The following is a 23311-nucleotide window of genomic DNA, read 5'->3' as shown; positions in this document are numbered from 1 at the left end:
AGGGACTCCACAAATTCTCCGTTGATGCCCCTGCCCAAGGCAGAACTCCTCAGCTACCAGAAGGAGGAGGGAGAATGGGGGAGGAGGAGATGGCAAGAGGACGTAGCTATTTCCTCATCTGCTAAATGGGTCTATTGAGCGTCTTCTGTGTGCCCAGTGAGGAACTCTTCTAGGCCCTGAGGAATCAGCCAAGAACAAGACACAGATAAGGCTCTGCTCCCATGGAACTTACAGTTTAATTGGGGAAGACAGACCATAAACAAGGAGGTAAATGAGTTAATTTTAGTCAGTGATAAGTGCTGTGAAGAAAATTAAAACACAGTCAGGTGATGGAGTCACCAGGGATGGCTACTTTAGAGCGGGGCTAATCTCCTGGGCTGTTAGGAGAATTAAGCGTATTAACGTAGGAAACGGGCTTAGCCTCGAGCCTGCCAGAGAATAATCACTCAGTAAATAATAGCCATCATCATCACCATCATCATGACCACCATCATCTCAGAAGCCCCAAATGATAGTCAAGGGGAGACTCTGCCTGAGGTTCTTATATTAACATCCTCCCTAAGCCTCCTGTCTGTGAACGAGGTTCCATGTCAAAAACAAAAAAGAGACAGTATAATAACCCCTTGCCTTGACTTTCACATTCATTATCTCACGGGGCCTCCCAACATACATCATGTGTTATTATCTCTACTTTACAGACCAGGAAACAGACAACAGGGATGCTCGGGGACCTGTTCCAGGCGACTGGCCAAGTGAGTTACAAAGCCAGGCCTCCTGGGATCTAACTCCACAACTAGTCACTTTTCCACAGACCACTAGTTTCCAAAAAGGGAAGTAGAAGAGAAGAAAAACCCAATAAATAGGGGTGGCATCCATCCCTCATTTTAACAACTATTTGTCAAGGAACTACTATGTGCCAGGCCTTGTCCTCGGCCAACAAGTAAAGAAGGTCATCCCCGCTGTCAGGCTGCTTGCATTTTAGTGGCAGCAAGACAGTCATGACCACAAAAACAAACAAACGGCTAATGTCAGAGAGGCGAAGAAAGCTATGAAGGAAAGGAAGCAGAAGCCTGACCTGCCTGAACTTTGGGCAGTGACTAGGTGTGGTCAAGAAGAGGGCTTGGGGGTTGGGGGGAAGGGAGCAAGGAGATAGGTGGGGAGGACCTTGGATCTTCCTGAGGAGAGGAGCCACAGGATCCAAGGCATAAGCCTGGGACAGCTCCCAGAGCTTGCCCACCTACTGTGTGCCAGGGTTTTTGCATACGTTGCCTTGTTTCAAGGAAGGCCAGCCCCCTAAGGAGGAAACGCAAGTCAGAGATTTGATAATCCCTCACATTTGCATGGCGTGTTGTATTTTTCAACATGCTTCTCATACATTTGTCATCACCTCTGATCCTGCAACGCCCCTGTAAAGTAGGGAGGGAACGCATGACTCTCCCCCAGGTGATAGCAGGAAAAATTGAGCCACAGAGAGTGCCACTGGCTTGCCTAAGGCCAACCAGCTAGTATGTCATAACATCAAGCTTAGAACAGAGATCTCTGGTTTCTAGTATCAAGAACCTTCTCAAGGCTGCCTCCTCAGAGCCTCCCTGGCCCAGCTTCTCCTCCCTTTGGGAGAGAGTTGAATAGAAGATCAAGAGAGAGGAGATCGGGCATCTAGCTGATAAGCTTCCCTTCCTGAGCTCCCTGTCTCTAGCCCGTGGGGTTGTGCAAACCGCCCATGCAGGGGCTCTCGTGTGGACCGGGCCTTGCCCTAGCAGCTCACTCTGGGCCCACAGCATGGGAGGGGTGTGCTACCAGCTGATCCACACCTAGCCAGACTCTTGGCCTCCTGACTCTACCATGCATCACTCTGGGCACCAGGATGGAGGAAGCCCGGGGTGGTGAAGTGGGTTTCATCCCAAGTCCTGTTGGACTCTCGATGCCCACAGCTTTCTGGCTGAGCGCCACTTGAAACTCCCAATGAGACTAAGTAAATGTGTCTCAGCCACCAGTTGAGGACTTTTAGGGTGCAAAGGGACTTTCAAACTCTAGTTTCTCAGAGAAGGTGTGACTTTGCCGAATGACACAGCATAGAGCAGGACTGAGATTTGAGTCTTTTGGCCTCCTATCTGGTACTAAGTTGAATCACTGCCCCATCTCAAAGGCACCTCAATAATTCAGAGATGTAAAAGGAAGGACTCTTACTCAATGCTGCTGAAGGGAGAAGGAAACTCACCAAGGGGAGCTTGGGGGGCTCAAGCCCCGCCAAAGGACGTGCCTGACACAGGACAGATCTAGTGAGCTGGGTCCCACTTCCATTCAGCCTAAGGAGGAAGAGTTCCAGGGGCCACCTGAGCTGGGTGTTGACACCCAGATACACCCAATAACTTGCCAAACCCTGTCGTGAGCCACCCAGCCTCCTCAGCAGTGATCAATCACACTCAGTAATTACCCACAAGGAGGCCCTGCTACAGCTGCTCACGGAAGAATCATTTTTCAGTCAGCACCATGCAAGGTGTTCCCTAGACAGGACAGGAGCGCTCCGGGGTTCTCGTGCTTGCCAGTGGCCCATCTGGTTTCTGGATGCCCAGGTTGTGAAATGTGCCTTGTCACAGGCTGGGGGCTCTTTGGGGTCCTGGATGGAAACATGGTGGAGCCCATTCTAGGGCACGGCTCTGTAGTGCCTCCACTGTGAATGAGGTAGTGGGAGCTCATGTCTCCCGGGTGGGCCCCAGAGCTTCCCAGACCTGGTTCCAGTTTCAGCTCTGCTAGTTATGAGCTGTGGGACTTGATGCAACTTGACCTCTCTGTGCCCTGGCTTTCTTCCCTGTAAAAGGGGGAAAGACGGGAGTACAAACCTCACAGAATTCATAGGATAGCTGCTATTCACTTGAGGGTTTACCAAGCACCAGGTGCTGGCCCAACAATTTCTAGTCGTTGTTTTACTTCATCTTTACAGCTTTGTGAGGTACTACTGTTGGGAAATGCAATGAGATAATGCAGGTAATCAGCAGAGTGCCAGCGCATAATACCGTGAACTATTATTATTATTACTAAAACTCACTTTGTGGGGTAGCCCCCAGCACACTGCACGACAACTCACAGCCTCACCTTCTCCCACCTGTAAATGGGACATCTTTTCCTAGCCATAGCAGGAAACCTGAAGCTTGGAGATTCCCAGATAAGAGAGGCAAGCATCATCTGGCTTCGGGTGGGCAGGGTGAAGGTGGTCAAGCCCCGGCCAACGCTTCTAGTTGCATGGGAATGAATTACGTGCCATTTTCTAATTATACCAGAAACTCACTTTCTCCTCTTTGAAAAATTCTGCCCTCTACGGGAATTCATCTTTCATCCTATGCTCTTCTTTTGGTTTCCTGTCCAATTTTCCAGGGGTTTCTTTTTCCTCTTTCAACTGAGATGTGAAAGAAATTGAAATCCACCTGTAAACCCGGGGTGCCACATCCCTTCATTCATTCATTCACTGATTCATTCAACAAACATTCACTGAGGGTTACTCTATAATAGGCCCTGTGCTGGGTATTAGGACACAAACGTAAATACCACGCTGTCCCTGCCCTCAAGAGTTTCCAATTCTTGCCGCCCAGGTGCTCCACCCACCAGGGAAATAACACCAAATATTGGTGAGATAATTTCCCTTTAGGACATTTACTAGGTCAGTTGCTCTGACTTTTTAGAAGATGAAAGGATTGGAGGGAGGCAGCCAGCCAGGATTATTTCGCTCCGTTTTGCAAATGCTGAGCTCCTGAGAGGGGAAGGAAGACAGAGGAAGAAGGAAAAGGACTGTTATTTAAAAGCATCAGGCCCGGGGCCCCTGGGTGGCTCAGCGGGTTAAGCATCTGCCTTCAGCTCAGGTCATGATCTCAGGGTCCTGGGATGATCTCAGAGTCCTGGGATAGAGGCCCACGTCAGGCTCCTTGCTCAGTGGGGACTCTGCTTCTCCCTCTCCCTCTGTCCTTCCCCACCCCAACCCTGTTCTCTCTCTCGCTGTCTCAAATAAATAAAATCTTTAAAAATAAATAAATAAAAGCATCAGGCCCTGTGCCTTTTCATTCTCATACTTGCCCTGTGAGGGGTATGTATGTGTGTGTGGGGGGGGGTGTTAGCACCAATTTACACACAGCAACTGACACCTAGAGAGGTTAAGGAGCTCATCCAAAAGTCACCTGGTCCACATGTGGCAGAGCTAGACTCAAACATAGTGTGACCCCCCGCAGCAAAACTCTCAGCCTGCTGATCCAGCGACTACGTGGCAGGTCAGAAAAGGATCTGGGAACCTCCTGCCTCCCAATCCTCTGCCAGGTCTTCTAGGCCAATGGTTCTTAAACTTGAACATGCAACAGAATCGCCTGGAGGGCCTGTTAAAACATACATTGCTGAGCCCCACCCCCAGAATTTCTGATTCAGTAGGTCTAGGGTGAGGCTGAGAATTTGCATTTCTAACAAGTTCCCAGGTGGTGAAGATGATGATGTTGGTCCAGGAACCATATTTCGAGAACACCATTTGTAGGTGAACCAATAATTCTCCCTTTGAAAAATAATGACTCCCTCTCCTCACCCTCCCCATTTCAAAAGTAACATAGGTATGTAAAACACAATATATAAAATGCAAAACGGAGAGAAAATTGGAAGCAGAGCTAGATTCACCTGCTTTCCTCCACTAAGAAATAACCACTGTTAGAAGTTTGGCATGTCTCCTCCTTTTTCGGTATCTGTACAGATAGGAGGCAGGGTGACATATTGGTGTGGAGCATCATTTTAGCCCCTCGGTTAAGACCTAGTTAAGATCCCAGGTCTTCCTTGAGATCTTGAGCAAGCCTGGGGCAAGTCTCAGACCCCTCCTTGGCAAAACTGAATTTATACTCCCATCCTCATTGAGTCGTCCGGAAGGTTAAAGGACATAATGTATTTATCAAGCACTGGTCACTGAGTCTGCTGTGGAGTCAGCTCTCAATCAGTGCTTGGCTATTATTTTTTTTTCCAACCAAAGGGAAAGCTTCCAGCATATGCTATTTGTGTTTCAGCCCTGTGGCCCTTCCCCCCGCTGGCCTTCTTCTGTGTGGACTCCCGTGAAGCCCTCTGTGGCTCCAGGCACCTGACCGGGCCTCACTGTGCCCGAGCAGCAGGAACCTCAGGAGTGTCCTTGCACCCTAAGCCTCCGCCGTTAGGGTTGTCTCAGCTCTAGTCCGCCTGTTTTACAGGCGGAGCTTAATGAGGGCTTTTAACTTTTCATTCACCAGCAGCGTAACTCCGACTTTTAATAACACACCTTGTGCACGACAAAAATTTGCTCCTGGCAATCATGGTTTCGACCACAAAACCGCAGCGGGGAGGCGTTCCTGGTTAACTCTTTCAGCGCTCCAGGGAGTCTGGAGCCTGGCGCTCCTGGAGATCACACGGAGCGGAGACAGAGGCCTGTGGTCACCCACTGGGACGTTCTTTGTCCCCCTCCCACCCTCAGTCCTCTCTCTCCAGGGCTTTGCGGAGGGAGATTCCAGGCGGCGGGTGGGCTCCCAGTCTGCAGACTGAGCAAGACTGTAGAGGGGAATCCTGGTGCGCCTCGCTCGCTTCTCTGTCTTCCACTCGATAGACCTACTGTGTGCTGATCACTTCATCTCCCGGCTCCTCATTTCCTCCCCGGAGGAGTGAGCCAGTGCAGGTGCGCCTGGCACACAGTGGGCCCCGGAGCACCACTCTCCTTGTAACTCCAGAGTGGCCGGGAAGACCCACGGCAACCGGCCTAAGACCCCGGCGTGCCAGCGTGTTGCCCCCTCCCCCCTCCCCCGCACGCGGGGCCCTGGCGGGCAGTGCGCAGGCGCGGGCTGTTTTCCCGCGAGAGAGCCACAGGCAGTGAGCGACTTCCGGAGCCTCCCCAGGATCCCTTGAGGGCGGCTCTAGCCTGGGGGCAGCCGGCGGCGCTGGCTGGCGGCACCCCAGGCGGCCCCATTGGCCCGGAGGCTGGTAGACGCACCCGGCAAGCGCTGGGCCCAACCACATGAAAGGCGGGAGCGCTCCACCCGCCAGCTGCCTCGAGCTGGGATCTGACGCCGCCGCCATGCACCCCAGGACCCGGCCTTCGAAGGGCCGCCTTCCTCCCCAGGCCTAGGGATCGGGCTCGCGGTTAAGGAGCTCCAGCCCCGGGGCCAGGTGGCCCACATGTGGGAGCGCATTGTTTCCCCTGCCAGGTAGGTGTGTATAGCCCCTGTTGGACAGAGGAGGAAACCGAGGGTCAGGGAGGAGAAACAAATTCACCAGGACCCTCTACGGGTGCTCAGTGGCAGAATTAAGCCCCATGCAAGCTCGGCCTTTCCCCCCACACCAAGGCCTAACAAGAGTTTGTCATTCTGTCGGAGCTCAAGATGGACGCTAGGACCAGCCCTCTGCCCTCGGCAGGCACTGTTGGGGGGAATTCGGCAGCCAAGCCAGGGGCCACAGCAGCACCAACCGCAACAGCTCAAAACTTGCAAGCCAAGCACTTGATCCCCCCCCAACCCCCACTTCTCAGTAAGGGTAGCTGAGCCCCCAGGCACTGAGGCTCTGTCATTGTAATCTCAAATGGTCGCTTCAGAGCCTGTCTGCAATTACTCTGCAGGCACAGTTCCCCTCACCCCACCCCAAACGGAGAAGCCTCAACTGTCAGCGGATCTGACTTCAAAACCCAAATCATTAAGGAGGAGAAAATCAGGAAACTTTCTTTTGGAGTAACCCAGCTTCAGGACGCCCACCCCCTGAGGGGCACCAATGAATAGATTCTGTCTGAACCCTCTGCAGTATTACCGGCAGATCCAAGTGGGATGAAGACACAGCCTAAGATTTTTGTCTCTTTTCAGAGTGTGGAAAAATAGCGAGAGGTTCAGAAATACTCACTGGTTATTTCTGTATGAAGTAACAAGGGTATTTTTAGCTTGCTCCTTACCAGGCTTTAAACTAAGTGGTCCAGATCCCCCAACAACTCCATGAGGTGGGTACCACTATGGCCCACAACCTACAAGTGAGGAAACTGAGACTCAGATAGGTGAAGTGACTTGCCCAAGGTCACACAGCTCATTAGTGGCAGAGCCAGGACTTGAACCCACATGGTGCCTCCAGTGCCCCTGCTCTTATTCCAGTTGTCAACACATTGTCAACCCCAGGGAATTTGTTCAAGAGAAATCTGATGCCCAGTGAGTGTACTACGAACATAGTTGGCTAACCTAGGAGAACTCAAGAGCTAGCCGGTATCATGGAACACTGTCTGTAGTTAGGACCCACCAACTGCCCCCTCCGGTCTCACGTTCTTTCTTTCTTTTTTTTTTTTCTTTTTTTCTTTTAAAGATTTTATTCATTTATTTGAGAGAGAGCACATGAGAGGGAGGAGCAGACTCCCCGCCGAGCAGGGAGCCCGATGCGGGACTCGATCCCGGGACTCCAGGATCATAACCTAAGCCGAAGGCAGTTGCTTAACCAACTGAGCCACCCAGGCGCCCCGGTCTCACGTTCTTAAAACAATCTATTGAGAGGTAGCTAGAAAAAAAGATTGTTCAATCCTTGTCTCTGCTCACTCACCTCTGAGCATGTCAAGAGGAGGAGAGTATATGTTTTAGAAGCTTGGCTTCTGCCAGCTCCCTGAGCCCAAGCTAAAGCAGCCCCGAATCCCAGCCTTATCCCACCTTCTCTGAGATCTGGACCTGAAGTAGGGGGCCCGTGGTGAAGGTCAACGTCAGCCAGTGGGGAGTCTAAATCCCAGATACGGGCAGGAAGTCACCTGCATCTTGCCAGGCAATAGAGACGACCTCACTGAAAACCACATCTCAGCTTCTTCAGCCTTAGAACTGCCTCTGAATAAAATCAGCTGCATTTTATTAATGCATCTTCAGACCCTGGCTCTGTGCCTAGCACTTTACAGCTTTTATCACACTTAACTCTCTCAGGATTCCTACAAAGCATTCTTGTACCCATTTCTGGATGAGGAAAATGAAGCTCCGGTAAGTTGAATGACTTGTCCAAGATCACATGCCCCATAAGGAGCAGAGTCTGGATTTGAACTTAGGTCAGGCTGACTTCAGAGGGCATATGTTTAAACACCATTCTGTAACCTTCCCACTTGGGACCCAACAAACAAGTCCCTTTAGAGAAACCCAACTCTGTGCCTAAGACAGCTCTTAGAACTACCTCAAAGAAGTTCCTTTTGGCAAGAAGATAGAAAAGCCTAGATGGAATTGGGGCTGTCTCCGATTTCCAAGTCCCTTCACGGTATCAGAAAGTGGTGCCGAAAGCCTTCACAGTTTCAGTCCCGTGTTTCCCCACCTGGCTCGAAACTGCTCAGCAGACAGAGAAAAAAAAACAAAAAAACCTATTTTCCCAGGGAAACATTCAACTCTAGCTTGAGATAGGGCTTGCCTCAACACGCCAAAGTGAAATCGTCAGCCCATTCATTTACCCTTACAAATTGCTCTGTGAATCCTGGCGCCGGCCTCCCTGCGCTTCCCCCTTCTGGAAACCCCATCGAGCCTCCACGCTCGGAGAGCGCCAGGCATCCACCAGTGTTTACTCACTCAAGTTCATTCGACATCTTCTTGCTCCCAGGCTCCCAGGCTCCAAGACCAAGACGCACACCAGCACCGAGGCTCTGCTGACCCACCGCTTGTCTCTAATTCTTGCCTGACACAGACATTCCCTGCCCAGGGAAGTGTTTGATTTATGTTGAGGTTCGAGTGTCGGGATTTTGCTGACAGGTAGGTTCCCGGCAGCACTGGTGCTGATTGGCTGTGGGTACAGGTGCCGGCGAGAGCAGGTTTGCCTCAACAGGTGCAGCTGTTAACTCTTGGCCTGCCGCGTTGGGGGCGGAGCTAAGGGGGCCGCTGGGTGGAGCTGGCCAGTTCCTTCCTAGGTGAGGGGGTGGGAGGTGGAGATGAGGAGGGAGGGAGGGCAGCAAAAAGTGTTGGAGAGAAGATAGCTAGAGGAAAAGTACAGAGACAGATACTTGGCTAAAGGAAATCTTGATTCCTGTTTCTAGTTAGTATCCCGGATACTCAGGAACATCCCCCCCCCACCCCGCCCCAATTCCGTTGCCCCTTCTTCTGCCCACCATCAAATACTTCACAGCCACTGGGGAATTCTCAAAGGAGAGTGCAGATTCACCCCTCCCGCTGGCAAGGGGGAGAGTTGTCTCTGTGTGAGCCTCCGTCCTTTTTTTCAGAGCTTTCCCCTTAGGATAGTAATAGCTTCTTTCTGAATAATGTTTTACAGTTATTCAAGTGAGTTCTTTGAGTCTCGAAGTAACCCGCTGTGGTAGATATTGCACCCCTTCCTTCCCAACACACTTTACAGATGAGGAAACGGAGGCTGGAGAGGTAAATTGACTTGCCCAAGGGCAGAGCTAGTGAGTGTCAGAGCCCAGATCTGAATCTTCAGTCATCTCCAAGTCTGGCTGTCCCTTCAGTCATCTCCACTGACTGGCTCTCAGTGGCCTCAATTCAGCAGACACTTACTGAGCACCTGTTGGGTCCCAGGCCTTACTGTGGGTTCTGAGGAGACAGAGGCCAAGAAGTCAGGGGTCACTGTTCTGGAGGAGTCTACAATCTGGTGTGTGTGTGCATGTTGGTGGCAGAGGGGCGGCCAGGGATAGGGTGGGAGGCAACCTTTTATTTGGTGTGATGCAGATCTGAATGAGATATGAGCAAACCAGTGCCTCTGGCCAACACAGAAGGGATGGAAGGGTTGAAGTCGGCCGCCTCTGATGCCTTCGCTAGCTGGTCATTTCACCTTCTAGTAAGTGCTCTCTTCCTCATTGGAAACACAGGAGAATCAGATGCCTGGCAGACTAAGAAATTGTGGAATAATTTCTGTGAGCTGCCCCTGTAAAGAACAAGGTTGGTAAACCCAAAAGATCCACAAACACAAGTAGGAGAATGCTAGAGCTATTTTTAGAGCTTCCACCAGGATTAATTTGAAATTAAATCTAAGCCAGAGATCTTGGTATCTGTTTTTTTTCCCCTCTCTCTTTCTGTTCTCTGCCCACCCCCTCTTCCCTTTTAACAAATTATCTCTTTACTCTGTCTTCCTGGGAGCCTCACCTTGGCCCACTCCTTTCTCTCTCAGGGAAGGGCGGGGTTTCAGCTACTCCTGCCAATATGATGGAGGTTTTCAGGGTAAAGTCAGAATCCACAGGAGAGCTCTCTCATGGGGAGGTCAGGCCTATGGAGAAGGGGTACCAGGTTTGAGAACTGTCAGACGTTGGCTTCTCACCGGAGGCTGTGTGTGTGGCAGCCAAGGGGGCCCTGACAAGTAATAGTAAAGAGTAACAGTAATTGCTAATAAAGCCACCAGCTCAGAGCAGGCCTTCGCAGCTGCCCTTGTTAAAGTGAACACTCAGTCACTGTATCACACCACTTTACTGGGTTCTCTGCAAAGCTCTTACAACTTTCTGATATTTTTCTCATTGTCTGTCTGTCTCCCCTTCTTTCGGAATGTGAACTCCGTAAGAGTAAAGACCTTGTCTGTCTCGCTCACTGGTGAATCTGCAGTGCCTGCTAGTGTCGGGCAGGCAGCTGGTGCTCAGTACACCGGGTATCAGGCATCGTGCCACGCCTTCACACGCCTCGTCTCACGTCAGGCTTCCAGCGACCCTGTGAGGCGGGCACTTTGGTGATCCTTGTTTTAGAGCTGAGGAGACTGAGGTACAGAGTGATGAAGTGTGTCACTCAAGCCGCAGAGCTTAGAAGTGGTAGAGCTAGAGCTGGGATTTGATCCAAGAGCAGAGCCTGGTGTCCAACCACTTCACAGATGTTACTGGTGGCAGGAGAGCCACTGGGTGCCGGCAGCAACTGCAAGGCTCACTGCAGCCCAAAGGACGGCACACTTGTCTGCCCGCTTCCTGAGAGGCTGGGAGTTTCTGTCAGCTGTGTTGCAACTCACAGGGAAAGGGCTGTGGAGGTGACTCATGTTGGCTGGGCTCAGATGGAGGCTGGGATTCCAGGCGGCGTGTCTGTGCTCGCTGGACTTTTTTAAATGGGTCCTCTCTCTACTTCCGGGTTTTGCCTCTTTAATCACCCGCACCCATCTGCCGAGATCAGCAGAGGCCCAAATCATGGAGCAGTGGGGCCCCAGGTCTGCAAACACGGGAGGGCGCCCTGGATGGGACGGAGGGACTAGTGGTCTAGGATAGGTAGACAGGGACACCAAGAGACTATTTACAAGGTTGGCAGACCCCTCAGCAGGAGCTCTGCCTCCCAGATGTGAGGTACGGGCTGTTCCAGCCCTTCATTAAACGAATGAGAGATGCCAGGGTTTGAGAGAGACACTGCCCCAGCTTTGCACCCACCCCTTTCATCCTCCGGTGTAGCATGGGCATGGCCCAGGCCTAGGCTGGGCTGCCATCTCTTCCCTTCTTTGGATCGGCCCAATTCTTGTTCTTTTTCGGCTGAGGAGGGTGAAAACAGAGATCAGCTGATCACATGTGACATAATAATTATATATTCATGAGAGCAACAGTAAATAATGGTAGCTGTTATTTTGCCCTTTGTATGTGGGAAGCACCATGCTGAGAGTTGTCTATGTTAGCTGGTAGTATTGCTCTGAGTCTGACAGATCCGGGTTCACATCCAGGCCCAACCATGTCATGTTGAATAAATGACTTAGACTTTCTGAGCCTCCCGTTCCCTCAGCTGTAGAGTGAGGGTCATGTGAAGATGAAATGAGACGGTTCATGTGAGGTGCACTGGGCAGCGCCTGGCATGAAGCGCTCCATCGTTGTTAGGAAGGACCTTTTTTTCTCATTTAATATTCGTGTAAACTCCATGAGGAAGCTGTTCCCTCATGTTACAGATGAAGAAACTGACTCAGGAGTTAAATGACATCTCAGAAGTGAAGAGCTAGTAAGTAAAAGAGTTGAGATCTGAACCCACATCTTCCTGCCTCCGTTCTTGTAGAGTAGATGAAGTCAGGGATCGTGCTAGGCTCAAGTTCTGCCTGACCACTTCCTAGCTGTATGACTGGGTAAATCTCTCTCAGGGTCTCAGTTTCCCTCCCTCTGAGACGAGATTAATGAATCACTGTAAGGGGGGAGTTGCATATCAAATCATCTAGTTTTCCTTTTCTGGATTACTTCCGGAGAAGAAATGTTCCTCTTCTCAACACATGATCTGCCCCCTCTGGAAGCTGTCATGGTCCTTCATCCCTCCTCCTCCTTTCCAGGATTATCTTCAAAAGAGCGTTAAACTCTTGGCATGTTAGGGAGGCGTGAAGGTTAGGACTACCGACTTAAGTACGTGCTAAGAGCAAGGACTGTTTTGTTTGTCTGCGAAGGTCGGGTACCGCACGATCACACTGCCATTGCACAGTACAGGACTTGGGCTACTGGACACGGTGCTAACGGTCCTGTTTTTTCCTAACACATTAAGACTTTATGGTTATCCAGAACTTAATGAAAATCTCTTGACCTGCATAAAAATATTGAAAGGGCAAATTCCCAAATGTAACTTCTCTGTAGGTGCAAAAATGACAGAATTTAAATTTTTTCCCTATTCCCTCTCCCCTACCAAGTTTCTGTACTGATCTTGCGTTGCTTTGTAATTCAAAATGCTATGCAAAACCCCAGTTTTGTTTTGTTTTTAATATTTTTATTTTTTACCTTTTTAAAGTAATCTCTACAGCCAACGTGGGGCTTGAACTCATGACCCCAAGATCAAGGGTCACACACCCTACTGACTGAGCCCACCAGGCACCCCCACAAAAACCCCAGTTTTAATGCCCATTAACTAGGTGGTCCCGTGTCCCCATTCTTCCCGGAGCAAAAGCGGAGATAGAGCTAGTAAAGATTCAGAGTCCTTGCTCAGAGCTTCCCTGTGAAGTGCATGAATGGAGAACGGGGGCTACCCAACTCGCAGGCTCCTAGCAGGGAGCTCAGGAATCAGCTCTAATCTTGCCTTCATTCAAATTACTATCATTTATCGAGCACTCATCCCATGATACTTGCTTCAGATGCTTTATCCCGTTACTGCCTGTCAAATGGGGTCACCTAATCCACCCCAGACGGACTTGGCTCCTGGAGTATTGACAAATTACTAAAGGATATCAACTCTGCAGTCAACTGCCTGAGACGTTGGACAAGCAGGTTTCTTCCTTGTTACCTGAGTTTCCTCCTCACTGAAGTGATTGCTGTGAGGATTGAAGGAGATAAGATCCTTAGTGTGTGCCGTCATCACCGTCCGGGCCAGACGCAGGTCCGGGTGCTTTCTGTGCATATCCTGTCATTCTCCTGAGCTCCCCATTTTCCAGAAGAGGAACAGGCTCCAAGAGGTGAGGTAACTCAGCTAAGGTCACCTGTCTGTCTCCTTAGTGACAGAATCAGACCAATGTCCACCTGACCTTAAAGCCTCGGAAACCGTTCTTTCAGCCTCCTGAATGCCTTTTTGGAACAAAGCCTTGGTGCGTGGAAGGATGAAGGGCAGGAGGGAAGAAAGGAAGGAAAGTAGATAGGTTGGCTTGATAGGATTTGTAAGGTAGGATGGATTTATAAGCTTCTGGACTGCAGAAACCATACCGGGAAAACTAAATCTTACGGGGCACCTATCCCAGGCTCAACATGAGTGTTCAATAAATACTTGTTGAATAAATGAAAAGTGGATGAACATGTATAATTTACACAAGGTAGTTGACATTCTGGCCAAATCAGCTGTTGCCTTCTGCCCCCACTCCCCAGAGAAGATTTCCAAAGTTTGAATTGCTGTGCTCCCTCTCATTAGCATATACCTTTGGACCAGTGACTCCCTTCTGGAAGTTTCAGTTTCCCCATCACCCCTCAATGGGGTTGACTTGAAGATTAAGTTAAATAAGATCTCAGGGGAAAGCCATTGGCAAGTAAACCATAGGTACCTAATAAAAGATAGCCAGGGTTATAGGTGAGCACCCAGCTTAGAAGGGGGTCCGCCTCAGCCACCACCTGCTTACAGCCTCAGCACACAGCTTAGTTCCCAGCACTCAGCACTCAACCTCTGTTAACACCCTGTTTTGTGTGTGTGTGTGTGTGTGTGTGTGTTTTGTGATTTTATGTATTTATATGAAAGAGCACAAGCAGAGGGCGGGGCAGAGGGAGAAGCAGACATCCCGCTGAGCAGGGAGGCCAAGGAAGCGGGGCTCGATTGATCCTGGGACGCAGGGCTGAATCCCGGGACCCTGGAATCACAACCGAACCGAAGGCAGCCACTCAACCAACTGAACCACCCAAGAAACCCTGTTAATAGCCTGTTTGATGAGTGAAGCTCTTTTCAATTGAGAACATGTTTTCCTATGCTTTACCTCCTCTGGTGAGCCAGAGTGGATGGTGGTAGCCAGGGGGTGATGTATTTTTGGCCCCATTTGAACTCGATGCTCAGAGAAAGCATCCCTACTTAAGCAAAGGAGTTTGGATTGGAACCTCAGATTTTGGATAAAGCATTACCCTAGATACCTTTACAAATCCTAATGGGTCCCAAAAGTGCTATCCTGGGCATGCACCTAAAAGCTCTGTAAACATTCCATCATAATATTCTTTTCTATCCCATCACTGGACTTAAGTAGAGGGATAGGCCACTCACCCTACACAGAGAATATAGCTCAAATTTAAAAGCATGGAAGGAGGGGCGCCTGGGTGGCTCAGTCGTTCAGCGTCTGCCTTCGGCTCAGGTCATGATACCAGGGTCCTGGGATTGAGCCCCACATTGGGCTCCCTGCTCCACAGGGAGTCTGCTTCTCCCTCTCCCACTCCCCCTGCTTGTGTTCCTTCTCTTGCTGTGTCTCCATCAAATAAATAAAATCTTCTAAAAAATAAAAATAAAAAAACATGGAACTGGAAGTTGTGCTCGTAGAGGGTCAGGGTGGGCAGCATCCAGACCCTTTTGTGTAGTGTACTTGAGATTTTTATCACAATTCTGCCATTAACACCACCTGTATTCCTTCCTAGCAGTGCTCTGGATAGGAAGAATCATTATGGGGTCTAAAGTTGTCCCCAAAGTATCCCTTAAAAAAACCAAGAGAAAGTCTCTGAATACCTGGAAAACAAGTTATTTTTTTGTTTTGTTTTGTTTTTCACTTATCAAGTTGATAAGGATGAAAGAAAAGAAAATGCCAAACCCCAGTGTTGGCAAGGATGAGAGAAACAGGCTCCCTCCTTGCTGGAAGGAGTATGAATCAGTCCAAATGTGGGCTTTAGATTTTAGCTCCTCTTTGATCTAGCAATTTCATTCATAGGAATTTAGTCTAAGCAAGCAATCTCTGTGTGCAAAGAGTTATCTGCAAGGATATGCATCAGAGCATTGTTTATAATCCTGAAAAATTAGAATTAATTTACTCTTCAACAGAAGCTCAGTGAAATAAATAAGATACCCAAATGTAGTTGCATACTGAGCCACAGTTTGCAAGGTGCTGCAGAAAGCCCCTTAGTGCTTGGAAGTTATTTACTGAGTTTATAGCACAGTTGTTAGCATTATGAGTCCTTACTGTGTGCAGGGCTCAGTGTTTAATCTCATTTAATCCTCACACCAACCCTAGGAGGTAACTACTGTTAAAATCCTTTTACAAATGAGAAAAGGGAGGCCCATTCATGAAGCAACTTACCCAGGGTCGTTCCAGGGAGCCTCTGGGTCTTGAAGCTGGGTTTGAGTTCCTACTTTTGAGTCTCAAACTCTACTTTTAGTAAATTAGTCCATTCCTTTTTTTTTTTTTTTTTACGTAGGCTCCACACCCAACATGGAGCCCAACACGGGGCTTGAACTCACGACCCCGACATTGAGACCTGAGCTGAGATCAAGAGTTGGTTGCTAAACCGACAGAGCTACCCAGGTGCTCCTAATCCATTCTTGTTTTTTTTTTTTTTTTAAAGATTTTATTTATTTATTTGAGAGAGAGAATGAGATAGAGAGAGCATGAGAGGGGGGAGGGTCAGAGGGAGAAGCAGACTCCCCGCTGAGCAGGGAGCCCGATGCGGGACTCGATCCCGGGTCTCCAGGATCATGACCTGAGCCGAAGGCAGTCGCCCAACCAACTGAACCACGCAGGCGCCCTCCATTCTTGTTTTTAAAATCCGTTGATATGAATAGAGAACAGGAAGGACACACACCAGAGAGTATCATGGATAATGGGATCAGGGGTCATTTATATTTTATTCTTTTGGCTTATCTGTGGGCATTATTTCTTCTGTTAATAAAAGAAAGAAAGAAACTACAGTTATTAAAAAGTAACAAATCAGAGAAGGCTTGTCCCTGAGCTGGGAAGGAAGAAGCAGACAGAGTACTGTCTGGAGATTTTCTGTGTTGCCAAGAACTGGTCAGAGCAGAAGGCAGCCAGGGAAAGCAGCCCCCATCCCAAGAGAGGGTCCACTGGAAAGAACAGAACCCAGCTGGCCCAGCCCTGGAGGCCCACTCTTTCCAGGGGCCTGGACCTACCCCCATTGCAGGCCATCACCAGCCTGCATCTTAAAAGGGCCATTAAATAAGATACTGCCCATTTCTGGGGCGCCTGGGTGGCTCAGTCGTTAAGCATCTGCCTTCGGCTCAGCTCGTGATCCCAGGGTCCTGGGATCGAGCCCCGCATCAGACTCCCTGCTCCGTGGGAAGCCTGCTTCTCCCTCTGCCTCTCCCACTCCCCCTGCTTGTGTCCCTCTCTCGCTGTGTCTCTCTCTGTCAAATAAATAAAATCTTAAAAAAAAAAAAAAAAGATACTGCCCATTTCCAAATAAAAAGAGCTTCACTGAGGAATGCCTGTTAATCCCCACCACCCCCGTGGCTAAAAATGTATTTCCCCCTCTAATCTATCTGCAGGGGTCAAACTGGGAGCTTGGAGGGTTCAGATGAGGGTTTCCCTAAGGAACTACAAGGAAAATGTCCAAGGCCTGGCTTGGACACAGAGCCCTGGTGTGTCCGTGCTGAACAGGGGTAACTGGGGTCAGCGATGCATTCCTAGGTTAGAGTGGGGTGGGGCGGGGTGAGGTGGGGCCTGCTCCAGACTCAGTGAGGTTCAGGTAGGCACGATTAACCAACCCATAAGGTCCGTTGTTGTTGCTATTTCTTTACAGTTTTCCTTCAAGGCCTGCCCCTGATGTTTGCTGAGATCTGATCTCACTGGAGAAGGGGGTGGGGAGGGATCTGCCAGGGTCTCCTGAGCCCTGAACCTTCTTAGAAAGGCAGAGGCCATGGGCCCTGAGTGGCTCAGTTGGTTGAGCGACTGCCTTCGGCTCAGGTCGTGATCCTGGAGTCCCGGGATCGAGTCCCGCATCGGGCTCCCTGCTCGGCGGGGAGCCTGCTTCTCCCTCTGACCCTCCCCCCTCTCATGTGCTCTCTCTCTCTCATTCTCTCTGTCTCAAATAAATAAATAAAATCTTAAAAAAAAAAAAAAAAGAAAAAAGAAAGGCAGAGGCCATGTAGTCACAGGTTAAGTGCTCGACCTTGGACCCCAGACATTCAGGTTTGGATTTTTGTGAATCCATGACTGATCTGCCTGGAAGATTTTTTTTTTTAAAGATTTTTTAAAAATTTTATTTGAGAGAGAGGAAGAGCAAGGAGGAGAGGCAGAGGGAGAAGCAGACTCTCTGCTGAGCAGGGAGCCCAAGGCGGGGCTTGATGCCAGGACCCCGGGATCATGACCTGAGCCGAAGGCAGATGCTTAACAAACTGAGCCACCCAGATGCCCCTGCCCGGAAGATTTTTGAGGCCCTCAGTTTGGTGGCAGGTGGTCAGGCAGTGGGGAGTAGGAAGGGGAGGAGCTTCTCTGGCCTACTGTGTGAATATGAATCATTAAAAAGTATCACAGGAGCTCTTAGTTTTTGAGCACTTAAGTATATGCCAAGACTGTGATAACACTTTCCCTGCCCTGTTTCACTCAATCCCGACAACCGCACAAAGATTTAGATACAGTCACCGCTGCTAACTCACAGATGCGGAACCAGAGGCATGAAGAGGCCAGGGAACTTGATGGGGTCCTACAGCCCTAGAATGACCATGCTGGGATTCGAACCCGGGACGTTTGTCTCTAAAGCTCAAGCCCTGCACCTCCAGTCTCCCCCTCCAGGTGACGTAGAATCTGTACGCAGAGCACCCGCCCCAAACACACGCATGTGCACACACGTGTGCGTGCAGTAGGGCACCTCTAGCTGAGATCTTGGATTCTGGAGCCGAACTACTTGAGTTCGTATCTTGGCTCTACCATTTCCTACTTGGGTGACCTTGGGCAAGTACTTTGATCTCTCTGAGTCTCAGTTTCTTCATCTTGAAAGTAGGCATAACTTGGAGGGATTTAAATGATTTCACACATGCATTTCGCACCGCTCTTGTGCGCTAAGTCCTGGTAATGTCAGCTGTTGTTGCTGTCATTATGGGTGGCTCATCTTGCCTCCCAGGGAAACAGTGAGTTCCTTGTCTTGTCTCTTCTTCTGCTCTGGCCACCACGGCACCCAGCCCAGGGCAGATGCACCTGGTGATGGACGTTAGTCACTAGGCTCCTTCTCCTCAGAGGGGATGTGAGCATGAGTGTTCTCTCTGCCCAGACTCTGTCGAAATCTGAGTCATGCCTTGACAGCTGTCCTTGAAGAGATGCTGCAGCCTCAGCCCTCTCCCCTTTCACAATGAGCTCTGTCATTCACACCTTCCCCAGTCATGAGCAGACACCCCCAGGATTACCTGTTAATGGGCCCTGAGGACACCTCCAGGAGGAAGAGACTCGGTTGGCAGATGACAGGGACCTGACTCTAGCCAGTGGCTTTGGCTGTTTGGCCATATTTCAAAACTATCAGTGGCCTCGGAATTGATCACCCAGTATAGGGCCACCGTATTTCATTTGGTTGCACTTGGGTAACTGACAGCTTACGCTCGGCCCCATCTGGACAGGACAAGTTTGGGAGGCTTTTGTTTCACTCTCATCCACTCTCCAGGCTCCCGGAAACCTGTGAGGCGGTTTGGGGGAAAGTTAAGGTCCTCAACTTAAAGACTTACTGTGCCTTAGATAGTTTAGTGTTAATGATTATAAGCTCCAGGTCTCTAGCCAGGCCTAGGTTTGAAACCTGACTCTTTTAGTTAGCTGTGACCCTGAGCTTCATAACTTGTTTCTCTGAGTCTCTTTCTTCATCTATAAAATGGCAACAGGTGTAGTATTGACTCCATAGGATGGTTGGGATTAAATGCATGTGAAGCACTTACCACAGTGCCTGGCACATGGCTGTCACCCATTCTTTTGTTAAGCAGTGGGGGAGAGAGCACTGGACCAAGAGTCAAGAGGTCAAGTGTTGAATTCCAGTTTTGCTGCTCATTGGCCGTGTTGACCTTAGGCAAGTTAACACCCTTCGCTGAACCAATTTCTTCAACTGTGAAATGAAAAGTTTGGGTTTGAAGGTCATTCAAGTTCTTTTTAGCTAAGATTTGTGATCTGTGACTTTGAAGGTACCCCCCAAAAGAAAACAGAGTGGAAGAAAGAATTAGTACCAGATGTCTTTATCTGCCAGGATCACATTTCACAAGCCCCGGCAACTTGGCACCATCTTCAGAAGTCCCCCGTCCCCCACCCCACCATCCAGCAGCGACTACACTGAAGCTTATCAACCCCAAGAACTGTTTGCAAGACCCCAAGAGGCTTTCTGGAGCCACCATGAGACCCCAGGGTAGGCACGGGGCTAGAAAGCGAATCCTGCATCACAATGAAGGGCCAGCCTCAAACATCACACCCCAGAATGTTACCCTGAGTGCCTCAGGCAGCAGTTACTCTTCACTTCCTCAGAATGGATTAGTTTATGGCAAGGGAACGATGTTTCCCCTGCAGCCTGGGGTGTAGTGATCTGTTATAAAACCGGCCCCGCCAGGGAAATGGAAGGCTTTTTTTTTTTCTTTTCTTTCTCTTTCTTTTTCTTTCTTTCTTTCTTTCTTTCTTTCTTTCTTTCTTTCTTTCTTTCGTTCTTTCTCGTTCTTTCTTTCTTTCTTCTTTCTTTTGGTGTAGTGACCTCTGACACAGTCCCCGCCCCCACCCCCTCTCATGCAGTCTGAGTCACCCCCAGCAGGGGGACAAATCTGGGGATAGAGGAGGCGTCTGGCATCCCCGGGAATGAGAGGCCTTCCCCACAGGAGTGTCCGTTAGTGCAGAGTCCCACTGAGTTATTCTTATGCCCTGTTTGACCCCAGGGGGATGCGATTGGTGGGATTTACAGAAAATAAAAAGCAATTGGTTTCAACTAGTTCTACCAGTTTTCCCCCCTACAGTAAAACATCACTTAACCATTTTAACGTAACAAATTTTCTTTTACAGAGACAATGGGCTTTGGAGGAATTTATTGGTGGTAACAAACAGAGGCACTTTCTAGGAAGCCCTTAGTGCCCAACACGTGCCAAATATTTTATACCCATTATCTTATTATTTTAAAAAATTATTAGTTTCACCATGAGGAAAAAATATGACGATTTTCATTTTTCAGGTGGGCACGCTGAGGCCCAGAGAAGTAAAGTGATTTGCTCAAGGTGACCGGTGGAGTTGGGACTTGCACCTGGGCTGGAATCACCCCAGAACATCTGGCAGCCACAGCTTTGTGAGCAAACTTGCTGGAAGCCTTGTTGGGGAAGCTCTGCCCCGATGGTGATGAGACCCAGATCTGCCCATCTTTTGTGACATCTCAGACTCTTTTCTGGAAGGCCCACCTGGTCATCTGGTCCCAACAGCTGGGACAGCTGTGGCACAGCGAGTGCAGGTGACTTGTCTAAGCCGGGCCAGGAAAGGGCAGAGCTCAGCCTCTCCTCTGTGGGAAACAGGCAGTTCTAGCAGTAGAGACGGTGATGGGGGACTCGGTTTCCTAGTCACTGTCATGTCCAATGGCCAGTAACCGTGAACTCTTTCCTCCTTTTCCTTCCACCCAGCAAATGCAGCATCCAGATGCAGCCAGTTGTGAGGAGAATATTTCCATAGAAATTCTGCAGTATGGATATCCTCTCTAGGCCCCAGTCCAGCCTGAGCCAGCTCCTCTTCTGGCTGGGAAGTTTCTTTCCGCTCAAGCCCACTCCCTTCCCCCCTTTTCTCCTACCTTCCTCAGGAAGTAGCTCTCTCTTCTTCACAGCGCCTGGCTCTACCCTGCTCTGGCTCAACCTTCCCGGGCAGTTTGCTCCATTACCTCTGCTGGACCCCAATCACTTATGAATTCTCTAAAGTCACGTCAGGGAATCCCACAGATGCGTCCTGGACAACACAGGAATGCCCAAGTTGTTCCAGGCAGAAAAAGTTCTGGGATCAAACCGCTTGGGCAAAGCTGCACACCAGACCCTCTTCTTAAAAATGAACAATCATGGGCGCCTGGGTGGCTCAGTTAGTTAAGCAACTGCCTTCGGCTCAGGTCATGATCCCAGAGTCTTGGGATTGAGTCCCACGTCGGGCTCCTGGCTCAGTGGGGAGCCTGCTTCTCCCTCTGACCTTCTCCCCTCTCATGCTGTTTCTCTCTCTCTCTCTCTCAAATAAATAAATAAATAAATAAAAATCTTTAAAAAAAAATGAACAATCACAGTCAAGTCTCTGAAAAGTCCAGCAGTCAGGAGACTTGTTTTTTGTTGTTGTTGTTGTTGTTTGGGTTTTTTTGCTTTTTCAACCCAGGGTTTCCCAAACCGAGGTGTCCACATAATCATCTTCCCTGTCCCTGCTTCATACCTGTGATAACGGGAGAACCAGTGATCCACAGTGGAACACACTTTGGGAAATTCTACCTCCAGCCTTCCATCCAAGTTTGCAGTTAATCTTGCTTTCATTGATTTAAGCCTTTCCTGTTTCTTGGGGCTAATCTCACAAAATAATCTAAGGTGATTCCTGCCCAGTAGGGTCTTCAAGAAACATATACTTGATGGGAATGAAGATTTTCTTAAGACTTGATGATGATGCCCAGGACAGATCAAAGATTTTCTAGATTGTGGAAGGAGAGGGAGTAGAATTTGAAACAACAGCAGACAGTGTTTACCAAATTTTTGTTTCATAATCAGAGGACCAAAGCCAGGAATGGAGAATAATCAAACCAGACCTTGGTCACAGATAAATTGTTTTTGAGTGAATGAATGAACAGACTTCCTGACTGGTCAAAAGGTTGGGAGACTGTGAATGAATGCTGCATGCACGCATGAATGAATGAATGAATGAAGATCGAAAAACTGGTCCCCAGATTAGAACCTGTCACCCATGTTCAATGGAAGAAGCCAGACATGAAAGGACACTATGAATGATTCCATTTATACGAAGGTCAAGAACAGATAAGCTAGTCTACTATGGCAAAAATAGAGCTGTGGTTGCCTTTGTGGAGTAGGCATTGACTGGAGTGGGCACAAAAGGGCTTTTGGGGGAATAGAAATAGTCTCTATCTTGATTCCGGTGGTGGTTACATGACTGTATACTTTTGTCAAAATTCACCAAACTGTATATTTAAGATCTGTGCACTTACCTGTATTGTACATTTAATCTAAGAATAAAAATCATACCACTTAGGTCTTCCTGGCAATAATTCACTCTCTTGTCCATTATTTTCTCAAAGCACTTTGTCTACACAGGCAGTACATCACTTTTTTTTTTTTAGATTTTATTTATTAGAGAGAGGGAGAGAGAGCACAAGCAGGGGGGAGGGGCAGAGAGAGATGGAGAAGCAGACCTCCGGCTGAGCAGGGAGCCCGATGCGGGACTCGATTCCAGGACCCTGGGATCATGACGTGAGCCGAAGGCAGACGCTTAACGACTGAGCCATCCATGGTGCCCCAGCACATCACTTTCATACAGACCGCCCTCCAGGAGAAGTCTTCATGAGCGTGTCTATTTCCTTCCCCCACTGCATGTGAGCTTCCCCCGGGAGCCCGCACATAGCCAGCAATGAACTGACATTGGTGAGATTGAGTTGAGGCCAGATTCATAAAAATAAAGGAAAACAACAGTAGATCTCATGTGTTAAGCACCTGCTGTGTGTCAGGCTGTATGCTAAATTCCTCACACACTTCATTATACATACATGTGCTTATATATGTACGCACACACACACACATATATATATAAAACCCCCACAAGATTGTAAACAGAGTAGCCATTAAGTCTGAAAACAGGCAAATAAGAATAACAAATGCGAATGGTTTAGCTACATTACATTATAATACAGGCAAAAGCATAGTATATTTCCAACTTTCTGGTCAGTGTATGACTGTGTGCGGATGTGTCTGTGTATATTATTATCAGTCTCCGTTTTACATGGAGATAGTGAGACCCAAGGTCACAGAAACGTGTAGGACTGACAATAGCAGACAAACCCAGAGTGCCTCAAGGGCATTGAGCTGGACTATTTCCAAAGTGGCATCACATAAATCCAGAAGAA

The 23311-nt window shown here is 49.1% G+C and overlaps 1 long non-coding RNA gene across 5 annotated transcripts; it reads left to right on the top strand.

The window, feature by feature from the left end:
* Positions 1 to 5697: 5697 nt before the first annotated feature.
* LOC145721202 (uncharacterized) lies at positions 5698 to 22459 on the top strand. Of its 5 annotated transcripts, none has more exons than XR_014144731.1 (4): positions 5698 to 6193; positions 8566 to 8714; positions 9642 to 9851; positions 19191 to 19285. It is a non-coding gene; the product is annotated as an uncharacterized LOC145721202 (long non-coding RNA). The 5 variants fall into 5 exon arrangements; XR_014144730.1 differs by lacking the exon at positions 19191 to 19285 and adding an exon at positions 20408 to 22459 and having other exon boundaries at positions 5699 to 6193; XR_014144729.1 differs by lacking the exon at positions 19191 to 19285 and adding an exon at positions 20408 to 22459 and having other exon boundaries at positions 5712 to 6193; positions 9642 to 9750.
* Positions 22460 to 23311: the final 852 nt, after the last annotated feature.

This window comes from Leptonychotes weddellii, chromosome 4 (assembly GCF_054177405.1).
Source record: "Leptonychotes weddellii isolate Sample4059 chromosome 4, ASM5417740v2, whole genome shotgun sequence".
In the NCBI taxonomy this organism is placed as follows: Eukaryota; Metazoa; Chordata; class Mammalia; order Carnivora; family Phocidae; genus Leptonychotes; species Leptonychotes weddellii.
This window is presented reverse-complemented; position numbering and strand designations above follow the sequence as displayed.